A 12,875-nucleotide genomic window follows, 5' to 3' on the forward strand; every position below is an offset into this window, starting at 1 on the left:
TTTTTTTTGTACACGTGAAGATGTAACGTTTTATGTGATGAACATCACATAACACATCTGGTAGAGCTCCAGCTGCCGCACAGCTCCAGTACTCAGTTCAATTTTGACCTCAGGTGCTGTCAGTGTGGAGTTTGCACATTCTCCCTGTGACTGAGTAGACTTTCCCCATCCTTAAGATAATGTAAATTACCACAAGTGTGTAGGAGAATGATAGAATTTGGGTTAGTTGATGAGAATGTTGGGAGAATAAATAATGGAATTAATGCAAATGGACGTTTGGTAGCAGCACAAAAGTGGTGTATTGAAGGGCCTATATCCATGATGTACCACTACAGAATGACAAAAGACTAGCTGTACTCATTTATTTACAAACAATTCAATTGGCATTTGGTCGCCAGCAATCACATGCATTACAACAGAGCAAAGTGGTGTTTGCAGTGCAATTTTAAACTGCTAAAGCTATAAGTACACACTGTGCCCAAGTGGTTCCTTCGTCACTATCACATGGCCTGTTGTGGTGCAATCACATGGCCTGTTGTGTTGTGTTGCTGAAAGACAATTGTGACTTCACGTTGACAATAAACTAATGTTGTGGGAATGCGAGTTACTCATTCGAGGTGCTGTTTTTCGTCCTGATGGATTCAGACACCAGGAGTGAAATGGGTGTGTAATCTAAATTCAGCCTGTTTCAGTATGGTTCAGATATTTACAGTTTTCAAGCAGATGGTTTTAGGAAAAAGTTATCAATCAGCCGTGTTAAAAATTAATCTTGCGTGTTGAACTGCAAGCTACATTCAAAATATTGATAAAATAAAAGACCTGTTTCCACGCTGTATCTATAAACTAAACACCATTCTGCCTGATTCAATCCAAAAGAATTCGAATTCAAATCAGGAGTGAATTGCCCACAATTGTGTTTACTCTTTGAGAGGTTAATAATATGCAACAAAAGTTGGTCTTCGGATTCAGTACAGTTTCCTAGATGAAGAAAGTGGGACGAATGGTGTAGTCACATGTTTTGCAGGGATATGTGCTAGTCAAGTGAATTGCTCTCTCGTGCTATTGAACTTGTACTCACTCAGGCAACCAGAGAGTATTCCATCAGAAGCCAGAATGCTTTGTAGACAGTGAAAAGACTTTGGGAGTCAAGTCCATCTTCACAGAACTTCCTGCCTTGATCAGCTCTTGGCGTTACATGCCAGGAGTACCTCGAACATGCTGCCAGGGGTGGTGATGGAAGCTGACACAATAATGGCATTTAGTAGGCTTTTAGATTGGCACATGGATATACAGGAAAGGAGGAATATGGATCACATGCAGGCAGAATGGATTAATTTAATTTGTTATCAGTTTCAAAGCAGACAACATGGGCTGAAGGTCCTGTTCCTGCACTATAACTACAACTATATTTATATGGCTAGTCCAGTTAAGTTTCAAGTCAATAGTGAATTCAGGTTATTGATTGTGAGGGAATTCAATTATAGTAACATCATTGAATGTCAAGAGGATACATTGAAACTGTCTCTTGTTGGAGATGGTAATTGCTTGGAACCCATGTCTGAATGTTGCGCAGATTTCATAGCATTAAAATGTAAATGTTTGTTGAATTAAGATATTTAACACATTATTTCAAATTTAATAACATCTATGCATTCCTCATTTAACTATTTGGAATGACAATCAGTATATATATCAAATCATATATACGACATGATTTGACTTTCATAATAGTTCATAAAAAAGTAATTCTTGCCTCGAGACATGTTTGAGATCCATTGACCAACTTTTCTTCAATGTCAGATTAGTTACGATTATTTTAATTAATTTGCCACAGGGGAAGGAATGTAAAGTGAAATTATTGTAAATTTATCAAGCAAGGTGATCAAAGATTTTAACCATTTTATGTTCATCTTTGCTTTCAACCTTCATAGTGGGTTTGAAGTCAGTTTTTTTCTCTGCCTGATCTTCTCATATTTGTTAAACTGAAAAATCCCCCTCCCCAACCCTCCCTATTTTGTTTAGCTATATTTGCTATACTAATTCCAAATTCTGTGTGGTTTCTCTGTAGCCTTTACTTGGTGTCTCAATGTGCATATCAGCATACGGATTAGGAGAAGGAGTACGCCATTCGGTCTCTCGAGCCTGCTCTACCATTCAACAAGATCATGGCTGATCCAATTGTGATTTTAATGCCATGTTCCTGCTGTGGCCGAACTAATATGTTACCCATTACAACAACACGGTGGCAGACAATGGTTATGCCTCATCAACGGGATCTTCCATATGGTGCAGCAAAGGTGACCAGGTCTCAGAGCTGATACCCTGCCTCCAGTAAAATATGAGCTTCCTTCACTGTCTTAGAAGTATTTTAGATTCTTAATAGATTAAATAATAAATAAACAATTAAAACTAATTAAATCCAAAATCATAAATCTAGTGCATAGCATATTGCATATTATTAATTAATTGATATATGAAGAAATAAGGACAAATAAAGAAAATCATTAGCTAAATTAATTTTTCACTGATGGATAGCAACTGATGCAAAAATTAAGGTTGCTGCTTATACACCACCCATGATTATGCTTTCTGAGGGTCCAGAGTAAATCTGGATTAGGTTTTCACTCCATCACCTTTGATATCCAGGCTATCACCTGCTAGATTCAAAAATCTGGAAATCTGGTATGGTTCAAAATTGTATTGCATTGTCAATGACTTTACAGAGTGTGCCATCCAAAATCGATTACACCCAGAACAGGTGAACCCGCATCGATGGCCAAACTGGACCAGGCATTTCCAGTCGGGATCTCTGCTAGACCACTGTGTAGGTTCACACGTGTAGCTGACCACTGTGTAGGTTCAGACGTGTAGCTGACCACTGTGTAGGTTCAGACGTGTAGCTGACCACTGTGTAGGTTCAGACGTGTAATTGCATCAGGTTGTTGGACCTGTACTTTCAGTATCTTTCCAACTGAAACTGGGCCTCCCTACATTAAGAAAACTATTGAAAATTATGTTGGTTGCTAATGAAATTCCCAGTGAACTGGGATTTGTATGTGTGCACTCTGACTTTGATGTTTTGATTACATCCGATGGGCACAGTTTACAATTGTCAATATACATGCACATTTGCTTTCAGTGCTCCATCATAGTTTGCAGTGTTTTAATTCCACAAATCTCAGTACATCATTCTACCTTTCTTTCCTCACTGGCTATCCCCTTCCTCACAGTTATTTAGGACTAACACATGCATCAGGAGACTGGTTCAGATTCTATGTGTAGAAAGGAACTGCAGATGCTGGTTTACACCAAAGATAGACACAGTACGCTGGAGTAACTCAACGGGCCAAGCAGCATCTCTGGAGAGAAGGAATGGGTAATGTTTCATCGGGTGATGGGGGAAACATCACCCATTCCTTCTATCCAGAGATGCTGCCTGTCCCGCTGAGTTATTCCAGCATTTTGTGTCTATCTTCAGTTCAGATTGTATGTCTACCCCTTACCGAGTGCATTCATATGAATACATCTTACAATATTATGCATCCTCATTGTGGCAGGCTTTTATGCAGTTCATCTATGGCTGATACACAAACAGCAGCTTTAAAGTCTGAAGGTCTTCCTGGTGCATAACTTGGCAAAATACAGCTGCCACAATGATTCTTTCAGCTCTTGTCAGGAAACATATATCCTGCAACACAGTGCTTCTTTCACAGCAGAAAACAGATTTAGGATTTCAATCACCCTTATAACCAATGTAGCTTTTTTTCAGTGAACAACAACTTAGCGCAAGCTTTCAGTGGAATGACTTCTTAGCACCAGCAAATGGGTCCAATCCAATTTCTCGGTATAAATGTTTCTGTGACTCAATCTTTCGTTATATCTTAAGACTTTCTTTATAACTTGTCATAATATGACATTCCATCACATGTTGTTTAACACTACTGCAAAGCATTTAGAGAGGTGTTAATGTGTTAAAAATGGTTTATAAATGCTTTTATTTGTGTTATTTCAGCAGGTTAACCTGCATAAATTTGCCGATTTTAATATGGTCCTCTCTTTTTCACGTGTTGAAAAACTCTTTCAATTTCAAATTTTATCTGTCGTCAGCCTTATACCAGAGGACTTAAATACAACAGTTCTGAAGCTTGACAGGGCAAGATTAGTTGACAATTAAAATACCAATTACAGTTATGTTTAATTTAATGTCCACTATGATTTTGAACGGGTAATGTATTTGCAGTATGAGTTTATTAATATTTAATAACTGCTGCATATTAATTACATGCAATACCCAGCAAGTATATCAAAATCCCTTTATATTGAAAATAAATTTGAAGGAATTTAAGAAATCTTAAGGTTTCCATGATTTATATTTTCATTATAGATTACAGCACAATGACTGCAGATTTAATAGAAAATATGTGCCAATATTATTGTTTGAAAATAAAATAATAGTCACAAAATTCAGTGTGTGCTGTGTTTGGTCATTACAAATATCAAGTTAGTTTCTGCATGACTCCAAATGCTTCCATAAAATATTTGTGCACGAGTCATACCGGCCATGATATTGATGAGGGTGTTAAAGCAAACACCCACTGGAGGTGTGCAAGATGGGTGGGTCACGTCAAACATCGCAGAAAAAAATATCAACAACTCCTCTCTAAAGGGCCTGTCCCACTTGCATGCGATTGCATGCGTCTGGCTCGACCAAACGTGGTCGCTTGAGGCGTATGGGCCGCGTGGGACCCGTCCCACTTCACAGTGCGGAGGCATATGGAATTGTGCGGGGCTGGTCCTGACATCGCGCGAGGCTCCGAAAATCCCGCACTGTCCGAAAATTTCACGCGCCAACGGCCTCTCGGCCTGCAGGTGCATTGAGGGTGTACGCAGCGTCTTGACGGCGTAAGCAGTGTCTTGATGTCGTACACAGCGTCTTGACAGCGTATGCCTAGCACGTGGCATTGCACGATGACATCACTGTCCAGCATGGCGTTGCATGATGACATCACCGCCCGACGCCGTGCGACGCCCAAATTCAGTCGGCCCACCTCCTGCCCAGCTGATTGGTAAGTATGACGCAAAGTAAGTCACACCCAAACTTAGCGCGTACTTTGCGCATACTTAGCGCGTACTTTGCGCGTACTTAGCGCGTACTTACCACGAACTTAGCGAACTTGGTCGCGCCAAACGCGTGCAATCACATGCAAGTGGGACAGGCCCTTTACTTATCCTTGCATGACTGAGCAGATATTCAGAATCAGAAAGAAAGGTAATTATTGATTGATTACTGCTTGATAGTCTCTGTTATGAATGTAATCAATGACTGAACTCTACAGTTCTCTGGGGTAGAGAAGTGTTACAAAATGGATCTTCCTGTCATTCCTGAATCACCTATCCACTTACACTGAGAAATTAACTCCTGGTTCTTGAGCATTCTGATGAGGGAAGACCCCCCCCCCCCCCCTCTCCCCCCATCACCGCAGCTTCTAGCCTGAAAAATAAATAAAATACATTTCTGAAATCTTCTCATTTTTAGAGAATATAGTCCAGATCTACTCAACTGCCCAAAAAGAAGAGTTGTGACGGATTCTACAAATCATTTGCCCTCTCCAAACATATTGAACATTACAGCAAACTGCAGAGGGTGCAGTGCCTGATGCTGACATAGTTTGTCTTCAACTCATGTTCTTCGCTAGGTGGGTACATTAGTAATCATTTCTTTTCATGTGGCACATGACTGGGAGGGCATGAAGGGAAGAATAAGCTGTTAAAAGAATGAGGAGGAAAAGATTGGCTCTCAGCACTTGACCTTATGTGACCCTTACTTGATCTTTCTGCCTTTACTGTCTTCCCTCCTGAACGTCAGCAAGGATAATAACATAAATGGGACAGCAATGGCTGTGATATGGGTGAGGGGAAGTAGATATGTCTCTTCAACAATGCCCTGGACAATGCTGCATCTGGCATTGAAACAGAGGTGCTATACACCCAGTCTCCAGTATATTCTATACTCTGTGTTCAGGCTAGCTGTCAGTATGATCCAACTCAATGCATCATGAATGATTGAACAAGTGGCCAAAGAATAATCTATCAGCATCGACAGATATACTTTAGGAGGTATTAGTGTTATTTGTCCACCGTTTTGCTGAAGATATAAAACAATGAATTTAAACCTGAGTTGACACAAATTACCCAAAAAAATGGAATTACAGAGAACCCACAAGCCAATCTGAATATTATGTCTGTACTATCTCTGGAAGTACAAACCAATTATTGATAATCCACTGCACTTTCATAGTGGTTGTGAAATCATGCGGGTGACATTGACTAACATTGTCAACAGATATTTCTTTATTCAAAAAGATAAATGACTATTTTGTAGTGTAAGCAATTTGGAAAAAGAAGCATGAAATTATGTGCATTATTTTTCAAATGAATAATCACAACAATTTACATAGTCTATTGCCATATTTTTTTCAGGGGATATATCCTTCAAAATTATTAACCTATTATCAGAAAATAATTGAAGTATGTTAATAAATGTTATTTTTTCTAAATCGGTCATATAGAGCAATTGACTTCAACATCAACAGGGGAAAGTAGACACAAAATGCTGGAGTAACTCAGCGGGGTCAGGCAGCATCTCTGGACAGAAGGAATGGGTGATGTTTTGGGTCGAGACCCTTCTTCAATCAACTGCGGAGATATATTTCAGACTATTAAAAGATTAATCCTCTGCTTGTGTGCAAAGCCCTAAAATTAATATTGCATTAACAATTTCTGAAGTAATTACAACTGGATTTCTCTTTGCCCGCTCATACTATTTTGAAGCTATAACTGAATATGTTGCATCCCTTCGATTCCATGAAGAAGGATCAGCCCAGGGACATACGCTGTTGCTTTTCTACTCTCGTTTGGGTAATTTCAGTATGATCCATCCGGCAGAATGGAGTGAATATGAATTATACTTTAATGGAATATAAAATTGGGTGATTTGTAAAATGGGAGTAAAACACATCTCCACCAGACAGACATAGTCAAAATCATGCTGTTTTGATTTAGTTTAATTTCTAATCCTCACATCATTCTGCTTCAGCTTATGGAGTGAACTATTATCTGAATTAATCTTACTTTGCTGGTAATTTATTCAGCTTGTTTATACCATTGTATTAAAACTACATGGTGATTCAGAACAAGCAATATATTTTTATTTAAGGCTTTGCCATCTCCTATACTGCTTTGTTTACTTTTGTGTCACACACACAGGCAGGCCGCACCAGATAACAAGTGAATGTTAAAGGACAACTGAAACTGCGCGCGACATTACGTTAATAAAGTTAATGTGATAGGCGGTGTTCTTTAAGGTGCTGCATACAAAATAAGGATTCATAACCTTGTGTGTCACCTCCTCATATTTTTAATGGCACGTTATATAAAAGTGATATGTAATCGCACCACTACTGAAAAGCCAAAACAGAACCCAGACACTCCAAACCAAAGGGATTAAACTCAGCAGCCAAGATATGGTGCTTCCTCACGCAAGACTCACCTTGCGTATGAATCTGATGGGTGTTACATCTCAGAGTTCATATGTGGTGACAATAAATGTGTGCAGCTGTTGGTGTAGATGCTGCCTCACAGCACCAGAGACCCGGGTTTGACCCTGACCTCGGCTGCTGTCTGTGCGGACATTTTCACTGTAAATGCATGGGTGTACTAGTTTCCTCCCACATCCCAAAGGCATGCGTGGTTGTAGTTTAATTGGTCTCTGTAAATTGCACCTAGTGTGTAGGGAATGGAAAAGTGAAATAACATAGGACTAGTGTGAATGGGCAATCAATGGTCGACGTGGACTCAGTGAGGCAAAGTGCCTGTTTCCATGCTACATCTCTAAACTAAAGTAAATTAAAGTAAACTAAACTAAACTCAATTAAACTAAACTAAACTAAACTAAACTAAACTAAACATCATACAAGTATATAAAATTATGAGGGACAGAGATAGAGTAGCCCGTCAGAACCTTTTTCCCAGGATGGAAATGTCAAGTGCTAGAAGGCATAGATTTAACTTTAGCAGAGGAAAGTTTACAGGAGAAGTGTGGGGTAAGTTTTTTATATGGAGTGTGGTGTGTGCCAGGAGCACATCGCTAAGAGTGAAGGTTGGAGCAGATATAACAGCGGTGTTTAAGAGGTTTTTAGATAGGGACATGACTATGCAGAGAATGGCAGGAATTGGAGCACATGCAGGCAGAAGAAATTAGTTTAATTTGGAATCATATTTGGCACAGACATTGTGCCAAAGGGGCTGTGGCTGTGTTGTATTGTTCTATATACCATGTTGTATGAATATCAATCCTTACTCACCTGCTGTTCTCCAGCAAGATAGAAGTATTTTTGGCTCCTTTTGATAGAGCTGTAGCTCGAAGGATGACTGCCACACAAATGTCCACGTCCTGATAGACACTCACAATGTGGTCATTATAATGTGCTGAGGTTGCAGTTAAAACATGTGTTAGACCCAGCTGTAGCAAGGACTTTTCACACATTAATCCTTACCGAGGTGCAGGTGGGAGAACTGATTTGATGAACTCTTCACATACTTTTGGCTCAGATTGCCACCAGGGGGAAAGCATAAATTTTGGCATCTGGTAACAAATGGTTTGTGGAGAAAAGCTAGATTCTACTTCCCGGCATTCAATGTAATTGAACTCTAAAGATCATCAAACAATTGCACACTCATAGTCCAACACATAATATTAATATTAGTAATTCACCAGCAAATAATAGTTGAACACTGAAACTTTACCTTCTGCTGTAAAGAGCTAAATGCTTCTTTGTTTGCACCTGATTAAGAGAGTGTTCTGGGTTACAGACAAGCTTTAATTTGGCTGTGCTGGTATCAGTTCAGCATTGCTTGCTGCTCAACATCATCATCCGCCTCCCTTTTTTTCTGGATGACCGTTTAGGAGGCACAGTGGCCCGGGGGTAGAGCTGCTGACTTACAGTGTCAAAGACCAGTGTTCAATCCTGCCTACGGGTGCTCTCTGTACAGAGTTTGTACGTTGTCCCTGTGATTGCATGGGTTTTCTCCAGGTAGTCTAGTTTCCTTCCACCTTACAAAGACATGCTGGTTTGTAGATTAACTGGCTTCTGTAAATTGCCCCCAGTGTGAAGGGTAGAACTATTGTATGAGTGATCTTTAGTTGGCATGGACTAGGTGGGCCAAAGGGCCTGTTTCCCCAATGTATCTCCAAACTAAACTCAACTAAATACCAAAATAACAGGCCATGCTGCTCATCACACAATCTGAACAGATCAAATGTGACGTTGGAATTTATTCTCTGACCCAAAATACATGCCTAGGCTCTGAATTTTATGTCCATACCTCATCAAGCCTGGCTATATTTCAAAATTATCTTCAATTACGGCTGAGGTTTAATCTCACTTGTTAATTTTTCATTGGATGTAGTCACACAAGCGCAAAGTCACTCAATATAATTTTGCACAAAATTCATTTTATAGGAAGCACATTGCTTTAAGGTCCAAAATGTTTATTGGTGCAAAGTTAACGTATTTGATAATTAGAATTATAAAGGTTGCTATTTGTCTTTGTTGAGCAGCAATGGCCATGCTAATAAAAGATTGCTCTGATACTTTATTCAGAGCAGAACATTACAGTTCATTATATAATGGAGATGGAGACGTCAAATGAACAGCTACCTGCTGTGTTTCCTGAGAAGTAGTATGTGATAAATGGACAACTATTAAAAGCTTCCTTGTGTATGGCCATTTGTGTTGCAGTCCTACAAATGACAAACTTAAAGGATTCAACTTCAGTCTCAGACACTCTAGTGAGAACGGAGTTGGCTGTCCATCAACCATCGTCTCTAAACGTCTCTTAGCATGTTCAGAATGGTAGAATATCACTAAATGTTCCTGTAGGTGTGAAACCTAAAGTCAGTCTGAATCCGATAGTGGTTATAAAGTTGCTGCAACATCAACGTGATTTTACAGCTTTAGATTACTTCTTAACCCATCCATGTGGAAATTCTTTGTAATTTTAACAGACCTAGAGCAGGAAGGGGTTACAGTAAGGTTAAATGTCTTAACGTGAATATCATGTACAATCGTTTCAAACCTCCACCGTTTCTAAATCCCACTATTTTATAAAACACCAGTTTATCTAAAATCAAATACTCGCAAAAGAAAGAGTTTAATTGAAAGAAAGTGGCAAGAATTTCAAATTCACAAAAACTAATGATAATTAGACATTTTATTGGACACAACATCTACATTTTTCACCTGAAATTAAAATTTGTCTATCTTTATCTGTATGACCTAAAGTTTTGAACAACATTTTGTCAAATTATAAAAAACAATCTCATAATTCTACCTGCCCTAAAATTTGAGGAAATTTGATTACAGAGAATAACATTATAATCCCAAGAAACATAGATAACATTGTGCAGTTTTAAATAATTTAATTTAACATATAATCCATATTTTAAAAGTGGCAAATACATAATTTTAGGTCATTGAATCTAGAATATAAGGAGTGCTTCAAATTCAGATATTTGACAGCAAGTGACTTTGTCCAATTACTGTCAGACATGAGTGACAGTCTATTAAACTCAACAGATGTCTTACTTTAAAATTTATATAGACACAAAGCAGTAATTCAATGGGTCAGGCAGCATCTCTGGAGAGCAAGGATAGGTAATGTTTCTGGTTGGGACTCAAAGTGTCATCTATTATTTTCCAGAGATGCTGCCTGACCCGTTGAGTTACTCCAGCACCTTATGTTTATCTTTGGAATAAACCAGCGTCTGCAGTTCTTTGTTTCTACATTTTGTCTTACTAACTTTGGTCATTTATGCTCCAAGATAACAATTGTTTGATCTTTAAAGGGAAAAACATTAAAAATAAAACTCCAGATGTCCTTGGCTGACTGTGACAGGCAATAACAATATTTCATATCAGACCTAACTTTTGGTAACTCTGGGAGTCCGGATTACATTTGTACTCCTCCATAGCCTCCATCCAGGGACTACAGCAGATCTTGTATATGAGATAGAGGTTCACATGCACCTCCTCTAATCCCATCTACTGCATACAGTGTTCCCGATGTGGCCTCTTGCACATCAGCGGGACCAAGCTTAGACTTGAAGACCATTTCGCCAAACACTTGCACTTGTGCTGCCAAGGCCTTCTGGATCACACGATTGCCAACAATTTTAACTCCCCTTCCCATTCCTTTACTGTCCATTCTGTCCTGGGCCTCCACCATTGCCAGAATGAGGCCACACAAAAACTGAAGGAGCAGTACCTCATTTTTCACTTGTGTAGCTTACACAGTATGAACATTGAATTCTAAAATTTTAGGTAGCTCCTACAACCACCCTCCCCTGCCATCCTTTCGCCCCACATAACTCCCTCATCCCCTATGCCCCAGCTGGACTCAAATCTACTTCTCCCCTCGCTTTCCCCCTTCACCTACACTTCTTCCTTTGACGTCACAATTTGCAATTCTTCAATCCTTTTGTCTCCTCACTTTCTGTCTTTGCTGGTCTTAACAAAAGGGTTAATAAATCATGTGTGTACACTGACAGATTTCCTTTCACACGATGCTTCCATGCAGGCCAAAATAAAAGATTATGTTAAACTAGAGAGTTTCCAATCTACTCAGGACTTTTTTTGCACTCTGATCCTCCTGGAGATTCAGACTACCCCTTTGGAACATCATGACTCCACTGCTGGGCTCAATGTTGAGTCCAGCAATGTAACTTATGGTTAGATGAGTTGGCATCTGATCTCCAATCTGTCCAGGGGTTCCATATTGTACTAAAGCTGAGATATACTGAGCGCTGAACCTCAAACAGCCTGAAGATACTTACAGAACCTTTGCCTAACTAACACAAGGATAGATCTCTCCTGGTCCTTACCTTTCACCCCACCAGCCTCCACATCCAACAGTATTGTTGGATGTGGAGCCTGTACACCTGTGTTGACGGTCAGTGAGAGGGAAATGTTATTACTGAACACACTGATTATGGTCTGCTGAAGAGGAAGTCAAGGTTCCTGTTGCAAAAGGAGGTACAGAGTTGATTTATGCTATGCCCAACCTCTCAAAGCACCTAAAGGGGCTGCTCCTTGCCTTCTGGATGCATTTTTCACCCACCATCCTCATCTTTGGACACCCTGTGCGTAGGCGAGAGGGTAGGGCTGAAGGTGTCCTGGTTGGGTTGCTCCTGGTCCTGGCCAAGCTGGACATCCGCGAGTCAAGGCGCCAGGCGGTGGAGGGCTCTACCCGAGCCGGCTGTCGTCCCCTATTCCGGGGATACATCCGTGCCCGGGTGCGGTTAGAAAGGGAATACGCCCTGTCCACGGGCACCCTGAGGGAGTTCCGGGACCGCTGGACTCCACAGTATGTTGAATGTATCCTCAATAAGGATTGTAACTTAGTTGTATAGTAGGTTATTATGGATATATGTCTGTATTGTATTATAGTGGTGGGTTCAGGCTTGTTTCATTGTAGTGTAATTATAATTTTTTAATAAGTGAATAAATCTTTTGATAAAACATTTTTTAGAAAATAAAATAAAAAAAACCTACCGGGCAGTTGTCATTGAGGCAGGTCACCATGGTCTTCTTGAACCCTAATATGATAGTTGCCCTTTTGAAGCAGATGGGGAAACTCAGACTGTAGAAGTGAGGGTTTGAAGATGTCTGTAAATACTCTAGCCAGTTGGTCTGCACAGATCTTCGGCACATGGCCAGGTCTGTTTTCTGGTCAAGACTCGTGTGGATTCACCCTCTTGAAAGATGCTCCGACATTGGCCTCAGAGGCCTCACAGAGTCACCAGGAACTTTGGATGC

This window comes from Amblyraja radiata, chromosome 12 (assembly GCF_010909765.2).
Source record: "Amblyraja radiata isolate CabotCenter1 chromosome 12, sAmbRad1.1.pri, whole genome shotgun sequence".
Taxonomy (NCBI): domain Eukaryota; kingdom Metazoa; phylum Chordata; class Chondrichthyes; order Rajiformes; family Rajidae; genus Amblyraja; species Amblyraja radiata.